The following is a 14,099-nucleotide window of genomic DNA, read 5'->3' as shown; positions in this document are numbered from 1 at the left end:
AGGAATGGGAAATTTTTAAAAACCAACTGAAGAGAACTAAAAAGCCATGGGGAGGATGAATATTTTTGCCAATAATATCAAAAATGATACCGAGTTTTTTAGATTATATAACAAGTAAAAGAGAGGCTAAAGTAGATATTGGATGGATGGAAAATGACGGTAGAGAGATAGTAATGGGGACAAGGAAATGGAGGTCGAACTGAATAAGTATTTTGCATTAGTCTTCACTGTGGAAGACACTAATAGCAAGCCAGGAGTTCAAGAGTGTAAAGAGGTAGAAGAGAGTGCAGCTGCTATTACTAGGGTGGTGGTGTTCAGCAAACTGAAAAACCTGAAGTTAGATGAGTCACCTGGACCTGATGGACTACAACCCAAGGTTCTGAAAGAGTTACAGCAGCTGAAGAGATTGTGAAGTCATCAGTACTGATCTTTCAAGAATCAAAAGATTCTGGCATGGTTCCAGAAGGCTGGATCTCTGTAAGTGTCATTCCACTCTTCAAGAAAGGAGGGAGGCAGAAGATAGTAAATTCTAGGTCAGTTAGCCTAACCTCAGTGGTCGGGAAGATATTGAAGTCAATTGTTAAGGATAAGGTTTCAGGGTACATTCAAAAATTCAAAAATGTCAGGTGCAGGGGGATTTGGGAGTCCTCATGCAGGGTTCTTGAAAGGTTAATTTGTAGTTTAAATTGCTAGTAAGGAAGACGAATGCAATATTAGCATTCATTTCAAGAGCTCTAGAATATAACCCACCAAGATGGCGGCGTGATGCAGCTTGCAGCAGCCACTCCAGAGCTGATATCTGTTATTTGTTATGCGAGGTGCCGTGCAGAATCCTAATCTGACGGAAAACAGACATGGGAGCATGGAGGAACATCTGGAAATCTCCAGGAAGGCCCTCTTCATTGCTGCTGCTGCTGTGAGGTCCGGGTCTCTGCTGAGAAGAACAGGCCCCCAGTCCTCGGGGTCGCGTTGCCGGTGGCCGTTGGTGGTTGTGTCTTAATACGCTTGGCAGAGGTTGGTGCTTGGAGAAGCTGTGCCGGAGGGGATGGTCGGAGGCTCAGAGGTTCGACAGACTCGGAGTCCACTGCGGTCGGAGTGCTTTCACAGTGTGCTGTGTCTGTGAGACTGGGTTCGACGGAGCTTTCATTGTGTGCTGCGTCTGCGAGGCTGAGTCGGGCGGTGCCGTGGAAGTCCATAGTAGGGGTATTCCCTTCTGCTGCCTGCGTGGGATGATGAGTCTATCGGGACCCTGTGGACTGGTGGAAACTGTGTGGTAGTTTCTTTCAAACTTATAGTCTTTTAACATCTTTGGACTATTTTTACTGTGCCCATGGTCTGTTTTTTTTATTAATTATGCTATTGTTGGCACTGTTGTAACTATGTGGTTTTGTGCAGGTCTTGTAGCTTTAGTTCTTGGTCTTGTTTTGTCTGGTGGGATTGGAGCTCCTTTCCGGGGAATGCGCTAAGATGGTAGCGCGATAATAATACGCAGCAGCCTCTCCGGACTCTGGATTGGGGATTGCCAAACGTTATGTGGATTTTCTGGTGTAGTCTGTTTTGTCATGTGCTTTTGTGATATCATTCTGGAGGAACATTGTCTCATTTTTTAACTGCATTGCATTTGTGGTTTCTAAATGACAATAAGCTGAAACTGAACTGAACTGAACTGATAAAAGAAAGGATGTAATGCTGAGGCTGTAAAATCCACTGGTAAAGAATCACTTGGAGTATTGTGAGCAGTTCTGAGCCCCTTATTTAAGACATCGAAGAGGGTTCAGAGCAGGTTCATGAGAATGATTACAGGAATGGAAGAATTATCATATGAGCAGTGATTGAAGGCTCTAAGCCTGTACTCACTGGAATTTGGAATAAGACGGGATCTCATAGAAACCTTTCAAATATTGAAAGGCCAAGACAGAGTGGATGTGAAGAGGATATTTCCTTTGGTGGGAGAGTTTAGGACCAGAGGGCATAGCCTCAAAATAGAGGGCTGAGGAGGAATTTCTTTAGGTAGAGAGTGGTAAATCTGTGGAATTCATTGCCACAGGTGGTTGTAGAGGCCAAGTCACTGGATGCATATAAGGAGGATTTGATAGGTTCCTGATTAGTCAAGGTGTGAAAGGATATGAGGAGAATAGGATTGAGAGGGATATGACCGGCCATGATGAAATGGTGGAACAGACTCAATGGGCCAAATAGCCTAATTCTCCTCCTATGTCTTATTGTCTTCAGGGTTTATGGTCTTAAATTATTAAATAAAAGCCATACAGTTTGTAAACCCACCCACTCCATGACACTGAAGTCTACTGAAAGCAGCCATAGGGGTTTTGATAAACAGGTATATTGATGTTAACAAAATCCTACCATATTCAGGTAATCTAAAGAAAACTCAGTGTATATTTGCTCATTTCCATAAATATTACCAATGAAAATTGCAGTGAAATATAATCACTTACTCTTGCATACTTTATCATAATATCATGTTCTGAATCATGATCATAGGTAAGTATATATTTAGTGGATGTTGTAATCATTGAACAAGAAAGATTTATTCAGATACTCCACAATAAACCACCTCCAAATATCTGTCACCTCTCATAGGATCACATTGTCCCAGCTCCCACAATATTCTGAGTTTGATCCTTCTCTCCAGTGCTGTTTGTGTGAGCTCTGCATCTTCCCCTTGTGACTTCAAGTACCCCCTGCTGGTGCTGCGGTTTCCACACACACAGCAATACATGCTGGCTCACAGGATACTTGAACAACATAAATTGCCCCCTCTGTATAGCAGAGAGGTAGCCTCAGGATTGACAGCTGAAATGAGGGAGAGTTGATGGGTGATTTGAACAATCGGAATAAACAGTGAATGGTTACTGCAATTGGATACAACAGTCAGTATCAACATGTTGGGCCAAAAGGCCTAGTTCTGTACTGTATGACACCATGACACAAAGAATATGACCATCTTCCTTTTACTAACATTCTTTTCTAACCTCTTCTGCCATTTTACTTAGTTGTTCTTAGTTGTTCCATCTCTTCTCTTGTTATCTTCTTCAGCCTAATGATATCCCTGTTCATTGTCATATGTCTTGCTTGCTTTTTCCTTTCACATCCCTTCCTTAGCTCTTTTTTTCAGTTTGCTCCTTATCCCTTTCATTCACACTGGATTCAATCTCTGCTCCAGCTACAGTGTTCTCCTGAAAATAGGACAGGTCTGCATAATGAATGGTATAGAAAGAGTTGCCAGCCTATTTCATGTCCAGACCGGTAGCACATTACACTTGATGTAAAATCATGACTTCCACTATGCACAGTTAGACTGTCTAGAATTTGATAAAGAAATTAATTTTCTTATTCCATGTTTCTTTAGCATTTGCCCTTGCAATTGCTTCTTCCATCTCAAATGACATTAATGAACTCTGCATATTGCTTTTGTGCATTATGTTATGAAGCCTTGGTCAATTCATTCACTTCCTTACTTAACCTCTTCCATTTGTAGTAACGAAGTATACTTGTTCCTCAGTGACTGACGCAAGTAAGTTTCTATTAAGATGGCTTATTATGTTTCCTTTTTTTAATCAAGGAAATTATTTCTTAATGACATAAAGAGTAAAACATGTACCAAGTAATGAAATTCAAGCATTATTTATTTATATTATTCACTCTATATTATGTATTATAATGACTATCACATATATCTCTTACAAAATCATAATTTCTCATAAGTTGCTAGTGTGGTCTCCAAAAAAACTTTAATTCAATCTTATGTTTAGTTAACACTTTATGAACCATCTATATTCCCCAATGCAACAAACAAAGACTAGTACAAAAAGCAACAGGCAGTAAATATGTGGATTAGTACCATTTAAGATGATATTAAACAACACTGTTATGCAATTATTTTGGTACTTACCAGCTCCATGCCTCGTATTAAAAGTGCAAGTAAATGCCAAAAGTAAAAGAGCTAATGCAGCCAATTCTGAACCACAATTTATAGATCCAAGTGTGAAAATATACAAGACAAATGGGTAACATTTCTAAATATTCTGTAATATATAAGATTTTGATGTATTTATTTAATACTAGTTGATCTTCCATGACATGTGACATGGTGGAGAGGTGGAAGTTGAAGAGCAAGTGTAGTTTAACAGTAAATCATTTTTTAAAACCATCAGGATTATTGGACCCCAAGCACAAGTTCAATTAAGTCATATGATCTGTCTTTCTTTTTATATATTTCCATTAGAAATTTCTATTTTCACATTTTAAATATTAATCAGCAATGTAAAATTGATATAGTACAATTACGTCTTCCTGCTAGTTATGTTACTGTAGTGCCTCCACTATGAGAAGTGTGTAATTACAAGCTCATATTCATAGTTGCTAGTATAAAATGAGACAAAGACACAAAATTCATCAATGAAAATATCAGCAGGGAACTCACACAAACACAGGATATCTAACGTATAGCACTGCACATGGTGGATAAAGACCAATTGCCATCTCCTTGTTAAGAGCGCATTGTAACCAGAATGTTTACATCACAACAACAACAACCTTTCTTTCAATGTCAGCAAAACAAAAGAGCTGATTCTGACTTCAGGAAAGAGGCCAGTACACATGTTTCCAGTTTGCATCAATGGTGCTAAGATCAAGAGAGGTGAGAGCTTCACGTCCTGAGGAGTGAAAATTGCCAATAGCCTGTCTTAGTCCGGTATCATTGACAACATGTCCATAAAAGCTCTCTAGTAGAAAGTTCTACTTCTTCAGGAGGTGAAAGAAACCTGGCATATCCCCTTTTAACCTCACAATTTTTTGTTATTGATGCACCACTGAACGCATCTGATCAGGATGTATGGCAACTGCTCTGCTCTGACTGGAAGAAACTGAACAGAGTTGTGAGCACATCACAGAGACCAACCCCTCTTCTACGGATTCTAGTTACACTTCTTGCTACCTCATCAAAGCAGCCAACATAAGGAGTCTCCATCCATTACTGACATTCTCTCTTCTCCCTCCTTCGACAGGCAGAAGATGGAAAAGCCCGGATGCATGTATTACCAGGCTCAGGGACAATTTCTGTCCCACTGTTATAAGACTATTGCACAGTCCCTAGTACAATAAGAAAGACTCTTGACCTCAAAATCTACCTTGTTACGGTCGTGCACAATATTGTTTACTTGCACTGCACTTTCTCTTCAACCATAACACTTTATTCTGCATTCTGTTATTGTTTTACCTTGTACTACCTCAATGCGCTATTGTGATGAAATTATCAGCATATCTTGCAATATGCAATTTAATATTTTTTTCTTATTATTATGTCATTATGTATTGCATTGAACTGCTGCTGCTAAGTTAACACATTTCACAACACCTGCCGGTGATAATAAACCTAATTCTGGTTCTGATTCTGCAAGACAGGTTTTACACTGTATCTTGTAACATATGGCAATAGTAAACCAATTCACCAAATGAGCTACCTGTAACAGAGAAGCAAGATAGAGTAGAGGCAGCTTGAATCCAACTGCATCGCTGTTTTTGTAGGAAATATGTAAAAGTGGCAGATCAAACATAAACAATTATGAATAACAATATCCTTAAAGTAGAGGATAACACGGGGGAATATCCGGACGTTAAATACTGCCAGAACAGATTGTAAAAGGCCTATTTTAACAATGGAGTTAAGACCTAGCACACTAATGTGATAGCCCTGTGGAAAGTCAAATATGTTCTATTTTAAAAGGGGAGTATAGAAATTAAAAGGTTATTTCAATAGAGCCATCTGAAATTACAGAGATTCAACCAAGGACTGAGAGAAACTATTAGTAACCTAAAAGATTTATTAAATTTCTATAACTTCAGTGAATTCTTAAATTGTAAAGTATACTTTTGGATTAATTTACCAATTTGTCCAACTGTTAAAAAGATTTATACAGACTGTAAAGGATGCAATTTATATTTGATCTATCATGCAAAATTGCAAAGATGATGAAAATATTAATGCAAAATACAAAGGATCAGGTACAAACACATGGTAGTTCATGATCAGAAGACAATAGAAGAAGTTTCATACCCGAAATAAGGAGAGCATTCATTGAATACAGGTAGCACAGTTCATGCTACTCAGCAAGGACAGCCACTCAATATGAGTCATTCTTTTTGTTTTGTAGATGTTAGAAGGGCCTAGGCATAAATACAGAGCAATGACCCCTGCACTGAAATTAGTCCAACCATAAATATACAAAACAAGTGTGAATAACATCTGCAGTGCTGCATGTTATCTTTTTTTCAAACTGGAGGAAAAGTAATAAGTTTATATGTGACCAAATGATTGTAGCAGGAGACATTCCAGAACATATTGAAGAAACAATAAATGCTGGTGAATTTATTGTGTAAGATAGTAAAAAACAGCTAATGAAGAGGCACACATCGAGCAAGTTAACCTGGCAAGTTAACCATTTGGCAAGTCAATAAGCCAGTTGACCTCTCAACCTAAAACTGGTTTTGTGTGTGTGTGTGTGTGTGTGTGTGTGAAAACACAATTAAAAGCAGTGTAATATATCTGACTCTGTATCATATATATATATATATATATATACACAGAAAGATAGAGGAATAGATATATATATAACATATAAATATATATTTTAATAAACCACATGTGCATGCAATATCATGATATAGCCATTATAATGCAACTAAGAATTAGTCATTGTCATTATGGAATAAAGTTTATATGGATGATCTGAAGCTCCTGATTTCTCCTAGAAATTATTATGAATAGTGTAACTAGCACTGCAAGACTGGATCAGAAAACATTAGGCAGAAGTTGGCAGTGTAATCATGCCAAGGCAGTTCTTAGTTTAATAGTGGCAATGTTTAACAGACTTCGCCTAAATGATTATCACAATGGTATGAATAATACCACTCAAATGTGTTTTAACAAGAAATCCCCTATCCTTGTTCCTATTTGGTACTCTGCTGGTAAAATCTGACAAAATACAGTTATGTCAACCACCATACCCCCAGTTGACTCGAACTGTTGGAGCATGAAACTCGAGATATGTCATTGTAAATTTTTTTCAGAACACATTCGTTAGTCCCTAGGGTCTACTACACAGATTGACAGTTCAACTGCAGATGAAAATGCTGTGCAGCAACATTAAAAATAACCACCTCCCTGGGCTAAATAACATTACATTTGCACTCACTTATTTATCATTACCTGTTCAATACTTCACATTACAGACTTAAAAAGCAGAGAGAGGCGAATGACATATCAATTGTTTTATAATTATTTGCATTCCAAGATGATTACACAATATTTATCTATCATGAATGGCAGTAACAATGTTGAAAAACTAAAAATTGTTCTGATGTGAAAACTGGCCTAGTTCCACCTGAATACATGCACGGAGCCAATACATGGCCATAAAACAAAGATAATATCAACTAGGGTTCAGTTGTAGTTCTTTGTCTACTGAGTTGGAAGGTTGCACGTTTGAGCTTAACAAAAAGGGCTTGAGCAAATAATTAAGCCTGTTATGAGCCACATTAAATGAGGTACGCATTGTCAGGGGTGCTGACTTTTGGATGAGGTGGTAAATTCAAGCCCCCTATATCCTTTCAAATGAATATCAAAAATCAGATTTAAACAAACCTGCTTAGCAAGGCATTATTTATATGTCAATTAAGATTTTAAATGATTATAGAATTACCGAAAAACTTTGAATACAAAAAAAAGCCTTTTGGCCCATCAAGTCAGCACTATGTGAGAAGAATCATGCCAATCTCACCTCCCCCCCCCCCCCACCATCCCACAAAGGACTGCAATCGCTTTTTTTCCAAGTTTTATTCTAGTTCCTTTTTGAACACCACAACTTAATCTACCCTGCCAATCTTATCAACCAAACAATTTATTTTACTTATTGTTTCTTATTAGGTTTTGGTGTGGGTAATTTTAACACATTTCCACGTTATAACAGAGACCAAATACTTCTCATAACATTAAAGTACTCAGGAACATACTGAAGCTGTGAAGAGTTCTTTTTAATAAGTTCTTTCTTTTCAGATATAACAAGGTTTAAAAAGAATGTTTTATTTTCATTTTAGGTTAAACTTACAAGGCAGCTTATGGACCAAAACATTTGTACACAAGGAAGCTAAAGAATTTTCTTTTAGTTGATTGCTATCTCTGCTTTTCTTGCTCCACTGGCGTAATCAGTTCTCTAGTACATCATCATTGTCGTTATTTTTCATGTGGCCAGTCTCAGCCCAGTTATTAGTGGTTGTCCCAGGCAGAAGGATAATTCAGAGCAACACACACAGAAATCTGTAGGAACTCATCAGGTCCGGCATCATCTATGGAAATGAATAAACAGTCAATGTTTTGGGCTGAGACCCTTCATTATTACTGGAAAAGAAGGGGAAGATGCCAGAATAAGAAGGTGGGGATAGGGGGAATTGCTGAAGGATAATTCAGCTATAAATCAGAGGGTCCAGAAAGCTGCTATGCAAATGGTTTGGCAGGAGTGCTCAACAAATCTTCAAAGCACAAGTCCAAAACAACTGAGTTTATTTAGTATTTAACTCCATCTTGCAAGATGAATTATAGGGTTGTAAAGCATGGAAAAAGGCCCTTTGGCCCATATGTGTCCATGCTGAACAAGATTCAAGCTAACCTCATTTCCCAGCATTTGGCCCATATTGTTCTAAATACTTCCCATCCTTATACTTGTCCATATGCTTCTCAAGTCCATCTAATAAGTTTTCGCCACTAACTTTAGAACTATGTCCTCTAGCTTTTGATTAACCAACCCTGGAAAAAAGATCACTCATCCTATCCATGCCCCTCATGCTTCGATATACCTCTACAAGATCATTTAATTTAAATGTACAATAGGGCATTATCAAGCAAAGTTTGCAAAATTATATTTTAATGTTTAAATATAGTATAGATAGACAAAATTAATATTTCAGACCTAAATTTATAGAAAACATCCTGAATGCATCATGGATTTATATTCACTGTTTTCTTCATAGTTCTTCCAATATAAATTTCAATACATGTGTTTAATATGTACACATCCTTATAACACAATCTGGCAATAAATGCTTTGTTAATCTTATTTGAAATGTTTTCTTACATTAAAATTACTGTGATAATATAAGGGTTAAAAAACTTCATAGTTTCTCAAATGATGTATCTCATGAGACGTGAATATATTCATTAACTGACTTATCATTACTGGCTTCATTGGATTTTACGTGAAGCCTTGTTAAATATTTTAAAGATGAAATTTATATTGTCAACCAAAGCTATGTTTATCACAGCGAGGTTACTTTTATATTGGGTCCATGAACATGTTCAGCTACCCTCAGTTCTTAGTGTTTATCAAAACTGATCAGATTGCCATACAAATAAAATATTACTTTATGGCTTCTGACCACCTCTGCCAAACAAGAACTAAGCTATTTTAAGTTAGAGAGGAAAAAAAAACACTATTTTAATTTAGCAAGAAAAAAAGACATTTTAAGTTAGAGAGAGAAAAACCTAATTCAATTAGATTTTTGTTTGAACAGGCAGAAAGTGGGTGTCTTTGTTTAGAATAAATAGTTTTTATCGATATCAATGGGAAAAAAAGGACTGCTGAAAATACCTGAGCTCAGAGATACTATAAACTTGAGGAGTGTATTATTCTTCATGACTGGGGAATTTATCAGTGAATAGATCTATGCATTGCACTCCAGTTCGAAATTTCATTCCATTTTACAGAAGAGTTCTTTGATGTAACTACACTGTATAATGCATTTTTCACTAATGATCAGAAATGAATTTTTAGGCTACAAGGTTAAACCAGGGAAGCTGGGGTTGTTCTCCATTGACCAAGCTTCAAGGAGATATGAAAGACCTGTACAATTGTACGCCTTATTTAGAAAGGAAAGCTGTTCCCTTTATTAGATATTGCAAGATCAAGGGGTGTAGATTTGAAACTAGGAACTAAAGAAACAAATAGGATATAATGAAAAACATAATTAGATGTTAGATCTGAAATTTGCTGTCTGAAAAGGTGGTGGAAACAAAATCAGGCAGGGCTATCAAAAAGGAATTGGATGGGCACTTAAGGGAAAATCAACTGCAGAGCTATTAAAAAAGTGAAAAATTGGGACTGAAGCACTCTCTCTTCCAGGAGTAATCAAAGACCCAATGTGCTGAATGTTATCTTCCTGTGCCACAATAATTTCATGATTCTACAGTTTGGTAATATTACACATCAGTCCCAGAGTCAGTGCAAATGCACAAAGATTGAAGCACAGGAACAGAGAAAGCTTAACTCTGTGTTCAACTCATTTGCATGATGCTGGCCCAGTGCTGTTGATTTCACTAATTGTTGGACTAAACATGATGAACAGGTGACTTAAAGGACTCTGTACCATATCCCACTGGTTTTCCAAAGAGCGAAGCAAGATACCATTCATATTGTTGTTTGTAGGATCTTGTTGGAAGTGAATTGACAGAAAAATCTGCTTACAAAAATTTTATTTGGAAGTATTCTATTTTCAAGTGTTTTAATACCAAACTGCAAGGTGTGATGGGAGATTATGGAAATTAGAATTTATTTATTTATTGAGACACAGTGTGGACTAGGCCCTTTCAGCCATTCGAGCCACACCACCCAGCAACCCCTGATTTAACCCTAGCCTAACCATGGGACAAGTTACAATGACCAATTAACCTACGAACCAGTATGTCTTTGGTCTGAGGGGAGAAACCAGTTAGTGGCTTCAGGAGAACTTGCACCACTCACTGCCCTCCTTATGTTAATGGCACAGCAGATGAAACTGTGAGCCCTTTCAAACTTCTGAGATGCCTTGAAACATCTGAGATCATGAAAGTTTTCTTACTTGATACTTTCCACTGTTGTGTTGACAATGTAAAGGGATGTATGAGTGTCGCAAGTTCTCCTGAAGTTGATAACCATTTCCTTTGTCTTGTTGGCATTGAAGAAGAGGCTATTTGCCTGGCACCAAACCTCGAACTCTTACACCTCTTCCCTGTAGGCCATCTCATCAATGTTGGTAATAAATTCGTCAAGTCATTGGCAAAACTGACAATGTGATTGGGTCTTTGGCCGTGTAGCTGTGTGTGAGCAGAGCATACAGCAGTAGGGGCTCAGCACACAGCCCTGGATAGGGTGGAGCCGGTGTTGAGGATGATGGTGAAGGAGGAACGGTTGTGCATCCTGACTATATAAGGTCTGTTGGTTAGGAAGTCCAACATCAAGTTGCACAGGGGTGCACTTAGAACGAGGAATAGGAGTTCGTTCACCAAAGTCAATAGCGTTGAATGCCAAAGTGAAATCCAGAAACAGCATTCTGACATACGACCTTTGATCCTCTTTCCATCAGGACCAAGTACATGACAGGTGCTATGACATCATTCGTAGAGCAGTTCTGTCAGTAAGTATATTGCTGAGTGTCCAGCGTGCTACTGCATTCATAGCCCATCCCTAGTAGGCCTTGGGAAAATGGTGATGTACCAGTTTCTTGAACCAAACTAGTCATTTTGGTAAAGTATTTCTCGAGAGTAAATTGTCAGCTGAGTGGTAATACTAACCAATCCGTAGCTGAAAGTCTCACTTTAAACACTAAGTTGATGCTGAATTTTCATTGCCTTACTGAGCAAACCGCTCTCCCATTGGTCTCGTCGGCGACAGCCATTCAAAGCACTTGATGAAGACTGGTGTCAGTTCCACTGGGTGGTAGCTGTTTAGTTCTGAGGATGTAGAGCTCTTTTGTACAGGGATGATGCTGACTGAGTTAAAGCACGTGCAGACAGTGCCAAAGTTGTCCATGAAGATATCTTTGCATGTGGGCATTCTGAAGTACTGGCTGAGGGTTAAACATTAGAAGAGCTTCCGTGAAAAGATTTGAGCCTCAGTTGCATCCAGAGCACAGTATTTGTCCACCATAGTGGTTGCTCAGTTAAAATTTGGCCCTCCATTGGTCAAAGTCAACCCTGGAGGTTGCGTCCTAGCTGTGTACGTTATTGCATGCTGCACCTCTGTGGCTGACAAGACCAATGCGAGAATGGGTTGCTCAATAATGCACTGGAAATTCAGCATCAAATTTGTGTTTAAAGTGAAAATTTAATCTACTGACTGGTAGGTATTACCACTCAGCTGGAAATGCCTTACCAAAAGGACTGCAGTGGTTCAAGAACCTGATGCATCACCATTTTCTCAAGTCCTGTTAGGGATGGGCACTAAATGCAATGATGCCCACATTCTGAAACAATAAATAGAAAACAGCTACATCACTGTGCATACCATGCTATATGCATTACACCCACTAGATAAATAAATCTATTACACACGATATCAGATTAAATGTGGAGTGCCAATGTACAATACCAAAGCTTTGAGCAATATAGGCAAGGTACAATGCTTAGGAAAACATAAACATATGAAGCATATTACAAATGTTTGTACTTGTTAAAATCAGAATAACACACACACAAAATGCTGGGGAATCTCAGCAGATCAGACAGTATCTATAGAAAGGAACAAAGAGTCAATATTTGGGGCTGAGACCCATCATCAGGATTACCCTGAACTGACTGGGTTCTGCAAGTGAGGAAAAGAAGGATCCAACTGTATAAGGAGGTATTGAGGTCAAGATCTTGAAGCTTACTTATTAGTTTTGAGGGATGGACAGTACTGTTTGCCAAGCTGAAGTCAGAAAATAGCATATAAATATATGCATCGTTGTTATCTAGGTTCCAGGGTTGAGTGAAGAGCCAATGAGGTGGCACCTGCTGTGGACCTGCTAGTAGGCAAATTGGAGCAGATCCAAGTTGCTCCTCAGGCAGGTTTCATCACCAACCTCTCAAACACTTCTTCACCCCTCCCTCCATAAATACTGCTTGGCATGCTGAGTTCCTCCAGCATTTAGTGTGTGTCCTTAACAGACTGCAGATCTCTGGGTTCATCCAGGGCTTTTGATTGGGGAACACTCTGAATGATTTTGTGGGAAACACTTGTCTATGGCTGTTTTTATAAAGACCGTGACAACTGTGATATCTTCATTCATATGCACTGATAAGTCCTTGAACACGGCCCAGTCCACTCATAACTCACAAAGTAATCTCATAACTACTCTACCATCTCCTGCAACCACCTCTTTGTTGTCCTTATCTCTGGAGTCTTGTTCTTTAGCCTCTGTCTGCAAGCAGGTGGGAGGACAGCCAAGTGATCAGTGATTTCAAGTGATTTCCTGAGATGCGATCTGGTTATGGAAAAGTAGGCATTCGTTAATGTAGCATAGCAGAGGTCTAGTGTGTTGGGACCTCTGGTTATATACTGGTGGTAATTGGACAAAGATTTCTTCAAATGTCCGGTTGAAATTACTTGGATCTGCACCAATTTGTCTACAGGTCCACAGCAGATGCCAATTCATTTGCTGTTCACGAAACCCTGGAACATCTGGACAGCAAAGTTGCATACATCAGGATGCTCTTTCTTTACTATAGCTCAGGATTCGATACTATCATCCCCTTAAAACTAATCGATAAGCTTCAAAGCCTTGATCTCAATACCTCCCTGTGCAATTAGATCTTTGATCTCACATCCTCGATTTCCTCACTTGCAGACCCCAGTCAGTTTGGATTGGCAACAACATCTCCTCCACAATCTTCACCAGCACAGGTGCACCACAAGGCTGTGTGCTCAGCCTCCTACTCTACTCACTTTACCCTCATGACTGTGTAGCTAAGCACAGCTCCAGTGCCATATTCAAGGTTGCTGATAGCACCATTGTCGTAGGCCGGATCAAAGGTGGTGACGAGTCAGAATACTGGAGAGGGGTTGAAAATCTGACATAGTGGTGCCACAATAACAACATCTCACTTAATGTCAGCAAGACCAAGGAGCTGATTATTGAGGAGGAAACCAAAGGTCCATGAGCCAGTCCTCATCGGAGGATCAGAGGTGGAGAGTGTCAGCAACTTTAAATTCCTCAGTGGTATCACTTCAGAGGACCTGTCCTGGACCCAGCACACGTGCAATTATGAGGAAAGCACAGCAGTGCCTCTACTT

This window comes from Hypanus sabinus, chromosome 7 (genome assembly GCF_030144855.1).
Source record: "Hypanus sabinus isolate sHypSab1 chromosome 7, sHypSab1.hap1, whole genome shotgun sequence".
In the NCBI taxonomy this organism is placed as follows: Eukaryota; Metazoa; Chordata; class Chondrichthyes; order Myliobatiformes; family Dasyatidae; genus Hypanus; species Hypanus sabinus.
The sequence above is the reverse complement of the archived record's forward strand: the minus strand, read 5'-3'. Positions refer to the sequence as shown.